Source organism: Balearica regulorum, chromosome 3 (genome assembly GCF_011004875.1).
Source record: "Balearica regulorum gibbericeps isolate bBalReg1 chromosome 3, bBalReg1.pri, whole genome shotgun sequence".
Taxonomy (NCBI): domain Eukaryota; kingdom Metazoa; phylum Chordata; class Aves; order Gruiformes; family Gruidae; genus Balearica; species Balearica regulorum.
This window is the reverse complement of record NC_046186.1, coordinates 767,600-786,199: the sequence shown is the minus strand read 5'-3', so window position 1 is coordinate 786,199 and position 18,600 is coordinate 767,600. Positions and strand designations below refer to the sequence as shown.

Here is an 18,600-nt window from a genome sequence, read left to right as displayed (position 1 = left end):
GTAAGAACTTGGCTGTGACGGTGGCTCTCGGCTCCCTTAAATAACACCCGTGGCCTGATCAGGGTACTGCCTTCAGAAAGCCCTTTGCTGCCGCGCGCCCCTAACAGCTGCCAAAACAACTTTTAAAAAAGAATTCTGTTTGGGTTATGTCATTTTGTTTCTTCCTGCTAAAGATTTGGTAGAAATATCAGCTTTTCTAAATACAGCCAATTCCTGCTTGTGCTCGTGACTCATGAGGAAGCTGTTTCCCGAATATCACATTATGCAATTTACCAAGGAATCTGCAGACATGAAGCCAAAAATGTCCCTTTTCCCTTTATTTAGGTTAGTGTATCTTCTATTTAGGCTACTATATCATAGTGTCCTGATTTTGAGTGAGCTGTAGTCTTTCCTAATGGGTTCTACAGCCTCTGAGGGCTTACTCTTGAGCAGTCAAGAGGTGGTGTTTCCATTAGACTTCACAGCAAGCACCATATTTTTTAAGTTGCGTGAGCAGCAGTTATTAGGCTGTGATCACAGGCACTTACACATGGCTCTGCATTTGGTAGGCATTTTAGATGTGCAGAAAAATGGGTTATAAACTTAAAATCAACAGGAGAAGACTTTTTGCTGAATTTCCACACATGAATTTTCCCCAGCAACTAAAAATCCCAAGGCTTACTGAAGGGATGATGGATCACTTTTCTGCAGGACACTTTCAGTCTCTGCTTAAGTGAGTGAACTTTTGCAATTGTTTCCCGGCACTTTAACAAACTCTCAGCTTATGGTCTTGGCCTTACTAAACCGCGCTCAGAGCCTGTTTTACATGCCAGCCTGCGTTCCACCTGCGTTCCCTCGCTGCAGAGCTCATCCAACCTCCCAGTCCTCTTCTGTATGGGGAAGAGCCAGCCAGGAGCTGTAGTTCCTGGTGTCTTGTTTGGGGTCGGTGGCATTGTACTGCTCTTTGTTTGGTGCGTGAACTGGAGACCCCCTGGGCATCACTGCTGCCTTGTGTCCCTGGGGCCAGTTGTTATCCCCATGGGTATTTCTGAGGTACTGTGTGGCCCGGAAAGATTTCCACTGAAATGTAGGGACATGGGATTTCTAAGTCCTTAATTGGCTTTGCAGAAAACGGAAGAGCGGGCAGCCGTTTAATATGGGAAGCGTTTTTCAGAAAAAGCCAGTTTCCTCGGGGATTCTCGTCGCCCCAGGCAGGCGCTGTTTGCCCCCCCAAAGAGGCCGTGCCCATTTGAGGCTCCTTCGGGCCCCGCGGGAGGTCGGCTACTTGCATGCGGTAGCTGGGAAGGGCGCGTGGTCCTCTGAGCACCAATCCCCTGCGCTCAGCGCCAGCCTCGTGCCCTCAGGGACATCCACTCGCGCTGGAGGCGTGATGAACTGGAAGGATTCAGCCAAAGAGCTGGTGTTTGAGAGCAAAGAGGAATTGAAAGCTGTTGCGTGTGGGCGCAGCTCCGCGGGGCGAGCAGAGGAGCAGTAAAACTGCTTCTGTCTCAGTCCTGAGCTTTGCTGTCCTAAAGCTTTCTGACTGTGTTCAGCAGGTCTCTCAGGTGCTCCTCTGAGCTGGAGGCGTAGGAGAACCCGGTGCGTGTTTGTTAAGAGTCGCCGAGTATTGATATATTGTTCCCTTTAATTCGGACTTTCCAACTATGTTGCATTACAATTAGAAATATCTTTGCTGCCAAGCCTGACAGCAGGCTCTGCAGTGAGGGACGGGGCAGGAACATGTCCAGGTGTTTCTCTGCGCTCAGGAGGTCTCCAGCTGATAGGAGATGAACACTGACAGGCTTTGAGGAGCAGCCCACTCCAACCTCAGGAGCCCCGAAGTGATGGAAATGCTCTTGTTCAAAGCAATAAAGTCTCCTCTCAGTGACAGTCTGCGAGGACTTACAGAAGTTGGTTGTACGAACTTTCACGCGGAGCAGGAGAGGTTTTGCTGTGCGGTACCTGCAGAAGTCCCACCTTGTGTCACCAGCGGTACATGGGTACGTGAAGTGAAGCGTGTGCGGCCCTGTCTGAGGGCAGGGGCTGCTTCGTGAATGAGCTTTCTCATCTGGGTTTTTTTCCTTCGTTGCTTCAGCTACTCTGGCTTGCCTCTGAGGTTTTTGCAGTTTGTTCTGTCATTCCATGTCAAACAAGATCTCAGTGGCTTTGCCTTTCAGCCTCACATACCACGTCATGTTCAATTTTTACCCACAAAAACGTACGTCGGGTGCCTTTCCTATCTGGATGAAAGGTCGTCTGTGACCTGCTGCTCCTCTAAGCTGTGTCGTAGGAGAAAGGGAATGCAAACTTGATAGTACAAACTTCTCTTCACAAGGAGCCGCATGGAGAAGACAAGGAGCAACAGGTGCAAGTTGCACCAGGAGAAGTTTCATCTTGACACAAGAAACATGTTTCTTACAGCAAGAGCAATCAGTCCCTGGAACGTGGTGGAGTCCCCATCACTGGAGGCTTTCAAGATGCGATTGGACAGGGTGCGAGGTAGTCTCATCTGGGCTGCCTTTCCCATGAAAGGTTGGACCAGATGATCTTTTGAGGTCATACCAACCTGGGCAGTTCTACAGATCTCTGGAAAGTGGCTGCGGAGCTAGGCATCCACGTGCACCAGATAACACCCTTCGTGGTCAGGTCATCGGAGAGGCTCGAGGTCTGCTGGCTGGGAAATGCATTTGAGACTGACGCTGAAGGGCTCCTGGCCCCCCAGCCCGTGGCGTTTGTGTGGTTGGCACCTCGGTGCTGGTCCTGCCAGCCGAGGACCCACTTCATTCCTCAAAGCAAAATGCACGTTCAGGAGATGTTTGATCTCTCTGCATGTCAAGCCATTTGAGTAAAGCCTGACTTTCTTGTTTCACCGGCGTGATAGGATCCTCCTTTAACCTCTCTTGTTTTCCTTATCCCCTTTAATCTTAAACTTGTTGGTTTGTAGCGAATCAAAACTGTTGGGTTTTTTTTAACTATGTGTACTGTCATCCTGAGGTTCTGTGTCTTCCATACCTGTATACAGAAGAAACCTTGTTAGGATGGGTTGGTTTGGGGTTTTTTTGAAGGCAGAAATCATGATTCTCAGCACCGGCGGTCTGACAGCTCAAGGTCTGAGGAGTGAAGACTCCAGCTCAGTCTCAGATGTCCTCACTGAAGGCTTGGTGTGCCCAAGAATGGCCATAGTGAGTCCAGTCACAGGCCTCTGTAGCCTGGTGGTCTTTTCCAGTGTTGATCAACAGCAGTAACCCAGAGAGAAGTTGCAAGAGCACAAGAACATGACAAGTGTGGTTTCGTGTCATCCAGAAATCTCCAGCTCTTGTATCTGAATCCAAACTGTTGTTCTGTTCGCTTTACCATGCCATTCAGGATTTTACAGACCCTCCTCCTATGGCTTATCAGTTATCTCTTCCAGGCTGAATGACCCGTCTTGTTCCTCATTTAAGGGCCGTTCTGTCCTCGTTGGGCTTGTCAAGCTCACCAAGATGTATTTAGAGCCAGTATGAAAATGGCACACAGTCTTGGCACAAATAGGTGCGTGTGGGTTTTGTTTCTGTTCTGTATTGCTTTCCTGGGAATTCCTGTCGTTCTGCTTGCTTTGACCACTGTTGACCTGAGGCTTTTGTACAAGTGTTTATTATAATACCAAGATGACATTCCTCTGTGGTCATTGTCCCCTCTCCTATAGGTTGTCAGCCGACGTGTTTTTCCCTGAATAACTTGGTATCATCAGCAAATTTTGCTACTTCACTATTTGCTTATTTTTCCATGTAGTTTATGAATGCGATACGACAACCTCCTGATGCTCTTTGCTATCGGACACGTTTTTGCTCTACACACGTAGTACCTGGCTGCTGAACAGGTCCAGGAGGAGCAGCCAGGACATGCAGTCTGCAGCAGTTGGGTCTCGTGGCATGCAGCCAGGCAGACTGACCGTGACGTCTTCAGACTCTGCTTCCTCCTTTCACTGTTGCAGAAACCATTAAAAAAACCAACAAAACTTTCCAGAGAGATCTGCTAAGGAGGGGCGTCACTATGTAACTCAGAAATGCTGGAGGGAAACCAGGTTAAACTACATGTTAGTGATAGAGGACCAAGCATAGTATTACTTTTCTCAGGTCAGTCTTTCAAGGAGATGAACCATCTCACGCATTAAAATTGCTTGTGCCTGTGAAAACCACGTTGACGGAGCAATTGCACTGTCTTGTGTGTGGGGCAGAACCTGCCACCCTTTGAGAGCTCTCTTTATTTACACAGAGCGAGGTGTATTTTAGGTAGCTGAGAGTGTTTGTAGTTCAGCTAGGCTTACAGCTGGAAGCATGCTGCCACTAGCACGTCAAGCTTCGGCAGCAGCGCCTGCTCCATGCAAATTCTGTGTCTCTAATGGGACTACACCATGGTATGGTGTTTATGACAAGCGCGCTGAATTTGGTTGAATTTCCTGTCCAATCACGTACAAACTATATATACACACACAGAGTTGAAATGGAAGGATGTGAGGAATCTTCATAACCGTTGATGGGTGGTGTACAGTGTTTGCCCTGAGTGACCAAAAAGATCCAACAGAGGATAAAAATGGTTTTGGCCATACTGAAATGTAGTTTTTAAGAAACAAATTACATGTATCCTGAAAGGCCTGGCTAGGTAGCAGTGCCCTGTGCTTACCGCAGAGGAGCTGGCATTTCTCCTGCACTTTGCTTTTCAAATAAGTATTGGCCACATAACTGCCTCTATATTTTTAGCATCGATAGTAGCAAAGTTCTAACTTGCAGCTTGGTAGTCATCGTCAACTGTGAAGGACTCATAGCAATATATAGTACGTGTTTTATTTGAATTGCTTCCTTCGCTTCTCCTCTAGGAGAAGAATTTTTCTATTCCGTATTTCCGATGGGTAATGCGATTACCTGTGACTTATTGATGGTCTAATGAATGTCTACGTAACAATCTGCGGGTTTCAATTAATTGTGCTTTCTTGACAACGTGCTGCTTACCAGTCAGATATGCTCGTGTTTTCATCACTTGCATGGGAAATGAGATCTTTTAAAATGAGGTACGGGTGTTAGTACTTCAGACTGTCCTTACTGACAGTATGGCCACACTCCCTGTGCACTCAGCAGTTTGCCATCTTCTACTTCAGTAGTTAATTCTTTTCTCCTCAGAACATGGCCCAGAGTAATTTCCTAATTTTGGGAAGCATTAAAGCTTTTGCTGATGGTCTCATAAGGCTGCATGAGTTGATGTCTTTAAGACTTCATGGTTTCCTTCCATGTATTATAGACAGATGTGTGAGATTTACCCTGCTGGTTACCACATTGATTCACAAGCAACTGATAACTCCAAATAAAAGATCTGGGTAAGGGTGACGCAAACGGCTGTGAGTGATGAGGATGCTCTCCCTTCCTCTCTGTGCTGTCCTCCTTGCGCTTGTCCTAGCAGTGCCGGCAGCAGGCAGACTTGCCCGTTCCTTCTGCAGGCAGCACGTTCTCCTCGGTGCTGTCGGGAGGCAATGGAAGCGGGAGTGCCTGTAGCTAAGGCTGCCCAGCGATCCACTTCTAAAGACCTTTTTCACTTGCCAGACTTTAATTTGGGGGCATGGTTGTCTGTCTGTCTGAGGAAGGGGGAGTGTCTTTTAACATCAGCAGGATCTCTTCAACTGCTGCTGAGAATAAAGTGTAGGCAAATTGATTTTTTTGTCCACTTAAAAGCCTTATTCTACCAGTGTAATACACTGCCATGGCAGTGCCTCAGCCCAGGACTTTAAATTTGACTGCGTACTTTCTTGCTGGGGAAAAAAAAAAAAAAACAACACCAACAATTTTTTGTTTCCACGCCATTACGCCTGCATTTCTGAGCGTGTGAGACTCTGGGTTTAGCTGGTTTGCAGCAACGGGCGAGGGCACAGGTCAGAACAACAGGAACAGGGAGCGCAGTCTTGGGGTCGGCAGAGGGGCGAGTTTTTAAGCGCTGTTCGTTTTTCACCAGAACCGTAAGTATCTCAGCTTGGCTGTTTCTCTGTTTTCAGTTCAGAGTGGTGGAATCCATTGTCAAAAAGCGGGAGTTGCTTTTTTGGCTGGCCGCGCCGCAGCAGCCCTTGGGTGGCTGCGCAGCCTCTGCTCCAGCTGCCGATAGGCCCGATGCGCACTTGGGCTGCGGCTGACGAGATTTAGTGTTTCTCGGCTATTTTTAATGTACGTTTACAAATTAATGGGAATTAGTTTGGGGTGTGAGTTGGAAGTGCTGTTGACAATTAATTCCACATGTGGACCTCGCTGTTCCTGAGCACTCGTTCCCATATGGAGTGAATCAGGAAGCGTTAATCACAAACAACTGCGTGAGGAGAGCTGTAATAGCTTCATTTTGATGCTTTTTGACAGTGGTCTCCAGAAACTGGTCTCTCAACAGCAGAGAAGAAACTGGGTTTAATCTTAGTGCAGTTTCCTGCTTTCCGATGGCAAACCCTTAGCTGGACGTGTTACAGCCCTGTTTTAGCACGGCTCCTGGGTCAGAGGCCGTCATGCTGGATGCTGTACCAGGATTCCTGCCCCGGAGAGCTTGCAGTCGTGTCACTCAAGTGACAGTAGGTAAAAGCAGAGAAGGGAATACAGGGAAACAGTTTAAGTTCATCTATACTGGCTATACTTTAACCTCTAATTTAGGACTCCGAGCCACAGGCCTATATTTCAGCTAAGTACCCTAGAGCTGGTGTTAAATGCAATCATCAGCATCGTGTTGTCTTCATCAGTTTCTCTGCATAAAAGTTATTCAGAGAATTCCTAAATTGTCTAAATCAACTGTTTCCAGCTCAACTGTGTGGTTTCACCAGTGAAGAAACATGCTACTTCATGGGGTGAAAATCAAGAAGCTTCGGTGTCGTGGGTAATTCACGGTTCTTCTCCAAAGAACTAAACGCTTGTGCTAGCGCCGTCCCAGCAGTAAATGCATCGGCGTCGCTGCTGCTACAGTCCAGGCATAACTGCTTATCGCTCTCACGCGCTCATGAAACACACAATAATCAAATAATCCTCTCGCAGGCACTTGTGCTGTCCTTGGAGGCTTCTTTTCAGGCGTGTGTATCTTGGCAACAAACCCTCCTTAAGTGGATGAGTCGGTGAGATGCCTCGCAGGCGCAGGCAAGGTGGTAGCCGGGGGAGCGATGTGCAAACCTTTGCAGGTTCCAGGTTGTGCCACTATGTAGTTGGGTTGGAGATGCTGCGTAATCAGGATATGAGATTTTTAAAGTGCTTATTTTCTTTTGTTAAAATATGTACTAGTAGGGACAAGTTGTAGTAACAATGATCAAAGAGACCTGAGAGCTAAGGAGTTAGTTGTAAGTAGCTGTTCCAACGAGGAGGAGGAGGAGAGCAGCCGTGCTGCCCCCCATGCAGTCACACCGAGGTGATAATGTGATGCAGGAGCCCAGAGGGGAGTTCAGAGAAATGTTACCACATCTTCCCGTCTTCGACGCCTATGTTAGCTTCCTATATGGTTCACGTTTGGCCACCTCTAATCTGCTCTGTGTTTGAGTTGGCAACCTAGAAATGTGTTCTGTTACCCCAAAACAAAGCATCTGAAGCTTACAGTCCTGCTGATGTTGGCCTTTCAGTGTCTGCTGTAAAGAGATGCTGAGGGTCAGTGGAGGTGCAGAAGGCTCTTTCTGCCCGGGCCTCTGGTCCGTGCCCTCTCCTTGCTGACCCTGGGTAGACTTGGGCAGCCGCGGGGACCCTGCTGTGAGCCAGCACGCCTCGGTAGCCCTGTAAAAATGAACCCAGTGATAAAAAGACTGGCAGCCTTGTGCCTGGTTAGCGATTTGAACCAGCTCACGGAGGGACAGTCCGAGGGAAGGGATGGGGCTGCTCATCTGGGGTGGGAGGTGTAAGACCTCCTTTTGATGGCAGCAAACCATTAGATCAGTTCATTTGCTCATGTACCTCAACAAACTTGCTGTGCTCCAGCTACATTGTTCTGGCTGAGGAATGCACATGTCTTCAGTATGCTGTGGTATTAGTAGGCAGTCACAAGTAATACTCAAAATGAAGTTATTTTACTGAAGGACTCTGCATAAGAAGAATCTTCACTATAACTTGCGGGGTTTTTTCACAACCATGTGCTGCCCAAAGGGGTGGCTTTACAAGGACCAAAGTTGTGTGGGGTGTATTTCAGCTGCAGGTGTGTTACTTCCTCAGAGCAAATACTCCCATACAGAATGAGTTACATAGTGACTGGATTCTCTTAAAAATAAGTTGTTATTACAAATACAATGATACTAGTCATGACAGTCAACAAAAGTTCCCTTGAGCTTTGTGGGCATCTCACACTTGACACCATGAGGAAAAGCTGACAAGCTCTTCAGGGAGGTGGCACTACTCGAAAACATACTTGACAGCAAGTGCCATCGGTACCTTTTGTTTGTGTGCGCTGCAATTTCTGTTGTATTTTTTTTAAAACCCACGCGTTCCTAGGAACGTGGGGACTCATGCATGCAAACGCATGGGTATGGTTCCGTATGAGCAAATGGGTTTCTCAGTTTTCTCACGATGTTAATTTGGTGTTGGTGTTGCTGTTGCTGAGTCGAACTGTGGTGCAGGCTGAACGTTTTAGAAAGACAAGCATTTGTGCTGTTTCATGCTTCTTGGTAGATCTGCCTCCGTTTCTGCTTCCATGGTGCCTTATTGATGCTGTGCTTAAGTGCACATCCTTGCTTTTGAGTACGTCTCAGAAGAAGTCTTAGTGAAGCTTGTGTCTTGTGTGCACAGGATGCTGGGTTTTGAGTGACCGTGTCTGTAGAGCTGCTGAACGTTTTGCGTGCAGGAGGTGGCCGTGACCTGCCCTCGTTTCCTCTCGCAGGCCGTGGCAGCCAGAGCGAACCTGCTGAGTGGGTGTACTGTTGCACAATTAATCTCTCTCCTTCGCATGTGTGATACTGAAATACCTTTCACACTCCATTTTAATTGCAGTGCCTGAAAAGTGAGGGAGAAGAGATGTGCTGCTGCTTCTGCCCTTAACGTGTGTCCCTACGTGACAGCAGGAGGGGTTGGCACGGCAAGGTTTGTGTCCTGCCTGACCTGCAGTTATTCAACTCCATATCTGTGCTGTAGGTTGTACGTTTTCCTCCTAAAGGACTCAGAAGTCAAGGAACAGCCTATAGAAATGTTACCTGTTCTCTGGCTATCGCACATCAGCTGAGATCCAAAGAGGATACCTGCATGGAATGACAAGGGTCATTTTAGAGGCTCCTCAAAGCAGGTGCTGTGTTCAAACTAAGCAACAAAAGGATACCAGGAAAGTGAACGCTGTCAGTTGGGTATTGGTCATGTCAAAACTGGCTGCTTTAGTAGGTGGGTGTTAGTGCTAGAAGCTTTTCTGGTGTGAGACCATAAAATATTGGCCTTTTTCAAAATCATTCTTACGCAGGTATGCTCGGAGGGAGATTTTCCTGCCTTCTCTCACTTTAACGTAGATGTGCTCCCCACTCTTGTATCATCATGTAAAACCATCCACATAACAAGATTTCTTCCTTGTGGGTCGACGCATCCTCCTTGCTCTCCGTTTCAAGGCCATCGCTGGCTGTTGGGTGCACTCATGGGGTCTCTCTCTGATCCCTCTTTGCACCAGCCTCTCGGCAGGAGTCACCTGGCTGCCTTTGGTCATCACGTAGGTGGCTGTGAAGAAGACAGCTCTTCCACCATGCCAGGTAACTCTTTTCTTCATCAGTGCTCTTATTCACAGCCTGTGTTTCTGTCTTTCGGTCTTACCACGAAGTGGTACAGGTATTGTTTACGAATTTGGGACAGATTTTCTCCACCAGTGACTTGCAGGGACAGGCCTGAAGTATGCGTGTGCTGTCACCAGAAACACAAGGACCTGAATTTTCTGTGGCAGTAAGCATTGACGGGTTGGACTGAGAGATTCAACTTTTGGTTTTACGCAATTGGCCTTGACCTGAGTAATTTCACTTCTGCTTCTCAGCATCCAAGAGGAGAGAAGTTTAGGTGAACTGCTAAGTTCTTTGAGCTCTAAAGGTATTTTTTAGGGAAGAGAGAAGTGTTTTGGACATGGAAACTTTATTTTAGGTAAAGTAAAAAGCAAACACAAATCTTTACAGTAATGTGCTGACACCAGGCAGCGGCAAGCAGCAGCGGCATGACTTTCAGTGACTGTGGGGTGTTTATCAACAGGGGAATGAATGATTGCTTCTGTCAGCTACCTGGGCTGCCGTAGTGCATATCCTGAATCACGCAGATTTGTCACTCATCCTTACAGTTTTGACTTTTTCCTGAGGGCACATATCTGCTATAATGTTTGGGGTTTAACCAAAAAAAAAAAAAAAAAAAAAAGACCAAACAACAGAGCAGGTCATTGATGTTGGCTAATTTGATGTCAGCTGAGGTACTTAGCACTTACAGTGGTCATTTTTTAATGGGTTTATGTAAAATACTGTATTTCTCTTCTTCCAGTACAACAGCTGAAAAAATGTTGTTTGGATTGGTAAAATATCTCTAAATTCAGAACATTTTGATGATGGTGATTGACTTCTTGAACACCCAGGGAGCTGTCCCTTTATCTGCCTTTATCATCGCCATGTGTCCTTCAGAAAACTTGAAAATGCTGCAGCTTAGGAAGTGATGGGGTACAAATTACCCAGCATTTCTTTTTACCGTTTCTTTTAGTTTCATTTGGTTTATAATTAGATTGTGAGCATGCTGGGTTGGGGACTTCTCATTCCTTTTGCACACATACTGTCTGCAGCAGGGTCTTCCAGTGTGCGGCTGGTGTTCCTAGATATGATGCATGTTGCAAATAATAAACATAGTCATGCGCCCTCCCCATGCCTGGGCTGAAACCAGAACTACTTCTGTGTCATTTAGGTAAGCCTGGGGTTTGTTAACTGGGAGATCTCCATAGCTGATAAGGCTTTATGACAGAGATGATGTCTGGAACGTTTATAACGCTGATGGATGTTCCCGTGCCCAGGCTGGAGAGGACCACAGCCAGTCTGAAGGGCTGTGCTTGGTCGTGCACCCCAAAGAACTCCACATTGACCCGTCCCTCTGACGAAGAGCCATCATGGGTGCACGGAGGAGGTTTTGGTGGCAGCGCCTGTAGTGTTTGATGTGGAATATTTGGCTGCTATCGGCAGCTCAGGTCATCAGACCTTTCTCTGAGTGATCCAATACGATCTATACTCTTCATGGTGCCAACTTTATTTCTTCGCTAGAGCAGAGAGCTGTAGAGCTTTACCTTTCCTCCTCTTTCTTAAGGTGTTTGTCAGTATTTAATTGATGTCCTTTCCTAGACTGGAGGAATTACCCAGTGTAACCAAGAAAGCACGTATGAATAAATTTACTCTAAGAAAGCTTTAAATTGGAGAGAGGGTAGAGAGCTTAGGTGGGATCACCAGAGCACGGAGACGAACGAGCAATCCGAGCCAGACTTGTCAGTGCTTCAGTTTGCGTTCTCAGAGCTGCCAGTGCAAGATACACTCCAGTCTCTCCATATGAAACAGACAGTTGATCTTTTTTATGTTTCTAAAAACATAATCTGGTAACAGGGATGTGTAATCCTCCTCAGATCAGTACAAGTTTCAGCTTTACCCAGGGTAAGTGCAGGAGGGGGAGTTCTGGGAAGTTCCAGTCGGACAGTATTTTTGGGCATTATTTCTTCCTTCATTTTAGCATGAAACAGTCATGTGGGGGAGAACTCTTTTAAAATGGTTGTCTAATTTGTAAGTACAATATTGTTTTGATATGAATTCAAGGTCGAGTTCCCATTCTGGTAAACTGCTTACCTGTAGATAAGAAGGGCATTGGATTAACAGGAAACATTTCTGTGATTCTCAAAACGTGTTTTAGTGGCTTTCATTAGAAGTTTTTCATGTAATACATCTGGATCCCATTAGCTGTTTAAAATTGGGTTATTTTAAGCTTGTGACTGCACATAGTTGAAGGGGGGGGGGTATTGTATTTTTAGTTCAGCTTGACTGTAATTTCTTTCCAAATGAGTAAAGTGCAGCTTTTTCTTTCTGAATGTGTGGATTTCAAGGCAGACAACCCCAGGGAAATACGTGCAACCCCTTCAGCAGGAACTCTGGATCTACTACTTCAATTTCTTTTCGTATTATACTCTCCCAAGCCCAAACAAAATCAGAGACAAAACCCCAGTAGAGCTCCTACTTCTGAGCTCCAGCTGGGACGCAGAGGTGAGTACCTGATCCATGTGCCCACAGGGCTCTACACCGAGCTCTGCTGCAAGAGCAACGAGAGCAGGCACAGGGCTGGCGGCAGCGCCTGCCGATGGGACATGTGTCCAGATCATGCTGCATTTTGATCCTTGTAAAGGCAAGGAGTAAGGATCTCATGCCTGAAGACTGTACAGAAGAGCACTGCTGCTGTGCCAAATAATAAATCACGTGTATGCTGGCAGCAGGATTACAGATTTCAGATTCCTAATGGGTGGAATGAATTATCTGAATGCGTTGCCCATTCATCCAATGGCACTGGTTTCGGCAGCGCATGCAGCCGGAGCAGTTTGTTAGGTGATGCTCATGAGCAATTATCCAGCAAGAAGGTTTTTATCCCTGCTAGAATTTTTATCTAATGCTCTGACTGTAAATTTAGCAGAACAGTTTCATTGCCGCAAAATAGTTTGATTCCACATACGCAAAGATGAGAGTTTCTTTTATTGCATAGTGTGTTTGAAACTATAATTAGCTCTGATCTTTCAAAGATAAAGGATGAGAGATCCAGTAAAACCCCACAGTTCCAGGAACCGTCATGCGAGCAGTTCAGAAGGCTGTGCCCTTTGCTTACATAGCTGAGCCCGTTGTAGTGTCAAAATACAGGATCCATACAGTGGTTTTACACTGGTAGTGTTTGGGTAGGTTGGTTTGGGTCGTCTTCAGCCATAGCTCATGCAAAAGACTTTTCTCATCAGACTAATTTTAGTTTCACAAACTGTTACATCTTTTTTTTTCTTTCCTGATTTGAAAGTGTTTTGAGTCCCAAATTCTCCAACAATTGCAGATGTATTTTTCTTTCTAGCACGTTTTTAATGGTTTTATTTTGTTTCATGCTGTTAAACAGTTAGTGTGTTAGTCAAGGTATCTATATGCCAGTATTTGGTAAAGTGAACTGCCAAGGTTGGCCTTAAGCCAAACAATCCCGAGAGTAATTTTCTTTTGGAGCCACTGAAATAAAACTAGTAGAAATGCAAGGTCATTCTTTGTGCTTGCTATCTTCAGCAGTGTCCACTGCACGTCTTCTGAAACAAGCCAGAGAAACCCAGCCAGTCATTTCTGCTACATCAGTTTAAGAAAACCTTCAGCTCGATTTAGGAGTTGCCTGAGTGTCTGCCAAAAAAGCATGAGTTCTGTCATCAGCCCCGTTGCTGTGCTGTAAGATCTCCCCCTGCTTCCCTGTTCCCTCCTCTCCAGCTCAGTGCTGCTCCAGGTGTTTTCCTGCACTGGCCTAAACCACTGGGCTCCAAATAGCCTGGTCCTGCAGCCACCTACGCTCCATGCAGGGACAAGGGAGGATAAGGCAATTAATCAAAAAGTAAATTACTGGCTGAGTGAGCAAAGATCTCTCTAGTTCTGTCTAATAGAGATGTTGAGCTCAAAGGGATATTACAGTTATACAGTCAGACTTGCTGCCCCAAAGCAGGATCAGCTACATCCATGGATTTTCTCATTGTTGTTTGTCTGACGCAGCTGGTGAAAGACAAACATTATCCGGAATATTATTTATCATCTTAGGCAAGTGAGCAGATGTATACTGGGAGCCAGTGAGATTTCAAACAATTATCCTGCTACTTTCACACCCTAAAAAGTAAATAACCTGTGCAAGATGAGACAGCCGAGGAAAAAAAAAAGTAAAAATATTTTGGGCATCTTCACCTTTCTGTTATTTTCAGTCTCATGTCGTGTACAGAACTGTGTGGGCACCGAACACCAGATGAGATTTATGAGTCTTGGTGCTTCTTCGGTGCCAGGATGGACTTTAGCTGGATACTTCAGGAGCCAAGTCTTGCGCTGGGTGGTGGCAGCAGTCGGGAGATTTGTGGTGTTCCTTCCGCCACTGCCTTTGGAAACACCAGGAAAATACACAGTGTGGCATGCTGTTAAAATGGACGTGTGGTCAGATCGTACCTCAGCTGCCTCATCTGAGGCCGTGGTTGATCAGTGCCTTCCTTTATCCAAGAGGGTCACGCAGAAACTCCTTAGCGGGACTCTGCAAAGGGAAGATACGAGGCAGCGTCTTGATGACCCTGTACAGTCTTACGATTTCTAGTAGAAGGGATCCCTAGCCTACATCCTGCATTTAATATTTGCGGCAATTTACGGCAACTTTTCTAAAAGAATTAATCACTCTTCTTCTTCAATAAATTATTGTTAAATAAATCTTACTGCATCTCTCTGCTGCTGGTGGCACAGTTTCTTTATAAATGTATGTAAGAGAATTGATCAACCATTTGCAGATCTTAAGGGAACCCAGTACCTTGTAAAATGTCGTCAGATCTTGCCAGACTGAAATTTCTAATTTAATTGACCTTTAACATAATTAAAGTTGTGTTGTAATTTCATTTCTCAGAAGAAATGCTTTTGTGTCAGTGACATTTCAAGATAGATGTCTAAAGTGTAAAGGAGTCTCTGTCCCACAAATTACAGCTGTAATTGACTGCAGATGGATCTTCCTCCAGTTTTTCTTCTTGCAGCTGGAACATAGGACTATATTGGTTCCATTCTTAGTTTATCTAACAAATCAGGATTCATGAGGTTTGGCTGACACATGTTCCACTTTATCTCATCTACTTTAATCTTAGAGAACTGTTAACATTTCACCTGGCAAATTCCTCTCCCAGCCAAACCACCAGCAGGAAGCAATGAAACCTCGTGAATGAACCAGCTGGCGCAGCGACTTCAGGCCAAGCGTGCAGACTCACGGGGTTTTTGGCTCTCCTGGCTACGGATGTGTGTGTTTAATTGCCTCTCCAAGCCAGCACTCTCGAATACCCGAGGTTTTTTTTGTCACTGCCCTTCAGTCACGTTTCTGTCCTTACCGCTTATTGTCAAGGTGACGTCTCCATCCCGTCTCATATGCCTCTTTGGGATGCGGGGGCTCCGTTTACTGTTTCTAATTTACAAAATCTGCTGAGATTTGTTTCTGTCAGATACTGGCCCACAGTCTTCCCTAGTCTTTAGCTGATCAAGGAAATCCTTATTTACATAGAAATGACGCAAAGCAATTCATCAAGTATTTTAAAATTGGAGTGTCTAACTGGATGTTAGACACTGCTTTCCAGGTGTCGCTTCACATTCTGTAATTATTTCTGCAGCTGCCCTCCAAAAGTGCTCTGAGGATTTAAGGGCATCAAGAGGTAGTGTCTCAGCTCCACATATTTTTCCAATTATAAGAAAGCCTGAAGTGAAACAGAACTAACTTTACTGAAATTCTGTTTAAATCTAAAGGAAACAAACTCAGCTTGTCAAGCCTCATCCTTATGGGAGTCTGAATATTTTTCTACATGTGCACGTCTTTGTGTTATACCTCTGCTTGGCTGCGTGCAAAGTTCTTCAAAGGACGTAACCTTTCCGAGAGCTTTTGAGTCCAAGGACCCAGGGGTGTGTTCTCACAGGTTTATCCTCCCATCCATCCCCCTTCGCTTTGGGGGCCCACGGCTGAGCTCAGGTGGCTGTGACTTGCTTGGCTTTCTCAAGTTCTCCTGTTTGTTCTTGAGAACCTGATGTGGTTACAGCTGTCAGTCCAACGCAGCAGCCGTTGTGGCACAGAGGGCTTTTACACAGTCAGAGGATGCACAAAATATCACGATGTGGTTTTATTGTATCTGCTCCAGGGATGAGTTGTCTTCCCAGGTGTGGGTTTTAGCCTGTGCTGCCGTCCTGGTTTGAAAAGATCAGTTTGCTTTGTTCAAAGACAGCATAAAAATTAAAGTGTGACTACACTATGGCTGGAAAAGAGTAACCTGTATTTGGCTTAATGTTTCTATTTCACGCAGAACTTGTAGCTTCAGCACTGATAGGCTTCAAAGAGGATGTGGTTTATGTTCCTGCTATTCAAATGTCTCAAACCCAGTAACGGTCAATCTGTTTCTGTGCCTGGGTGTGAAATGTTAAACTGAAATTGGGTTTTCTTCGTGTTTGACAACTACGAGCAAGGATTAGTTTTACAAGGACGGGGCCGCAGCGGTGTTTCTTTGCAGCGGTGGTGGGTTGGGAGCATTGTTGTCAACGTTAGAGAGTCCGATGGCTCTGCCATGCCCAGGCTCTGTGGGTGACGACAGCAGCCCGGCAGCTGCGAGCGCGGGGCTTTCCCCGCAGAAACGGGGTGCCCAGCCACGAAGCTACATCATTTCATTTTGTATGCTTCGCTCATGGTCCTTCCTTTGAGAATAACAGCAAATCTCTCCATATCCCTGGGTTTTATTGTGTCCTTAACCATTTTCTTCACTTCCCTGAACCCCATCAAATTTTGTTGATCAGCACTACGCTATGTGAGGCAATCAACGTGAATACACCATAAGAGTTTTAGCTACGTCCTCTTCCCATCCTTACACACTGCATCATCTTGCTCGCTGTTTTCATATACCTATCAGCCGTAATGGATCCCTTTCCTGAGATGACACAGTTAATTTAGCTTACTGCAGGTTCTATGAGTATCTTGGGGTTTTCCCTCCAAAAATTTAACTTACTCCTTTTTTGATGTTCTACTTCATATTTTTGGTCTTCTGTTCTATGGATTATATTTCTCTGAATTTCCACACAATTTGGTCTGATCGTAACTAGACTGAATACGTAATATTTTACTGTTTCCTGCCTTCCAGCCCTACTTCGTACGTGATCTTGCAGAATTTTTGCTGATTTCTTTCCTGATTACCATTTGATTCTGTTCTTTGCCTTCTGTCCCATCCAGCATCAGAGTTATGCCAACTCTTTGTTTTTTAAACAATAGCCAAGTAATTTTTAGAAGCCTTTTGTTGAAAATCTCTGGAAGTGTGAGTGAACTCTTAGCAACAAACTTTCCTTTCTTCCAGTTCTCTTTATCGATGCATTCAAAGAATTCTAATGGGTTGCTGAGATCTGCTTTTCCTCTCCAGGCACTGATCAGACTGTGACCTTTCCAGCATCTTCTTATTCTTCTTGAACTGCAGTTTCAAACAAATTGAGAGACAAATGCAAGTTTACAAACATTCTTACTACTCTTTCAAAGTACAGATGTAACCTTTGCTTTCCAGGTCTTCGTATAACATGGGGGGGTGTTGCCTTTTAAGTGGTAATTCTGCTTGCTGTGGGACTCTGTCATCTTTTGTCATGTGCGTGTATCATCTGGGTATGATAATCTTCTCAGCAACTTTTAAATTACCGGTTTCTTACCATAGCTTTTTATTGTCATCGTTTTTAATGACATGTCAGAATCTGATATTGCCTCATTTCTATTCTGTTTGCTTTCTATAAAAAACTTGCTCTTTTCATTTAATGTCCATGCCGCATGTGAGAATTTTACTTTTTACAATTTGTTGTTACTAATTCCATGCATTTTACTGAAATGTTGCTTTCTGATGCTTACCGCCACTGCTTTATTTTCGGGAGCTTCCCTTCTCTGAGGATACTGAGTGGGATCACACTGTGGCTATGGTTAATGAAGAGTTTAGCCTCATGTATTCCAGAACTAATTGATTCAGGAAGCAATAATTTAAATAGTTTACATGTGAATCTGTTTGTTATCCTTTATGGTAGGGGTTCTCCCCACCCTGGGATCACACATTCTTTTACTCTTTGTTTTGTTTCCTCGATCTTACAGCCAGCATTCCCGTCTGTACAAATTCACATGCAGATAGATGTATAGACCATGAATTTGCTACCTTAGGTTGTTTCTGTTTAAGTGGCTGTCCCCATACCCAGTCTCACAGATTTACCTTTAGAGTTCCTTGCAGGTGCAGCCGCATCTCTGTGAGGTTCTTGGCTATGCCCACAGTGTTCCTTGTGTTACGGCCATCGGGCAATGTGAGGCACTCCGACTAACGTCATTTTGCTTTTCTCTTTTTGTACTGTTTCAGTCTCAGCAGCTAAACAGTTTTGACTCGCCCTAGTGTGCTGATTGCCTGGCTCTTTATACACGTACACGGGGTGGGTTAGCCTTGCTGCTGGCCAGTACAGAATATATTTGCCAAGACAATAGAGGCAAACCCGTAATTGTGGGGGACTGGGGCCGACTGGTTTCCTTGTCTGGCCAGGTGACCATCACCCCAGTGCTGCCAGAGCAGAGTGTTTGAGCATCCTGTGCCAAACAGGTATGTTCAAGCTACGTGACCAGCTGCTATTTAATTCCCATCCCTGGTTTGTCGGTTGCACTGAGACCATTTAAGAGTCAAATCACCTGAAGGTAGAAGCCTTGCTTTAGGACTCCGTATGGCTAGGACTAGATTTCTTTAAGCGTCTAGGCTCATCCTCTGATAATATACGTTCATTTACTGGGATATCCTGTATGTTCCCATATTCCTTTTTAAAAAGGAGCGAGTGATAGACAAGTTCTACTTTCTTTGCCTGTCATGTCTCTTCCCACTCCTGCATAGGATTCAGATTTAATCTGATCAGAAACTGCTCTCAGGTGT

The 18,600-nt window shown here is 45.4% G+C and overlaps 1 protein-coding gene across 3 annotated transcripts in view; it reads left to right on the top strand.

Annotated features, from left to right (window-relative positions):
* Positions 1-18,600, top strand: part of ASXL2 (ASXL transcriptional regulator 2) — a 122,614-nt gene that overhangs the window by 67,096 nt on the left and 36,918 nt on the right. The gene's annotated exons all lie outside the window — the stretch shown is intronic.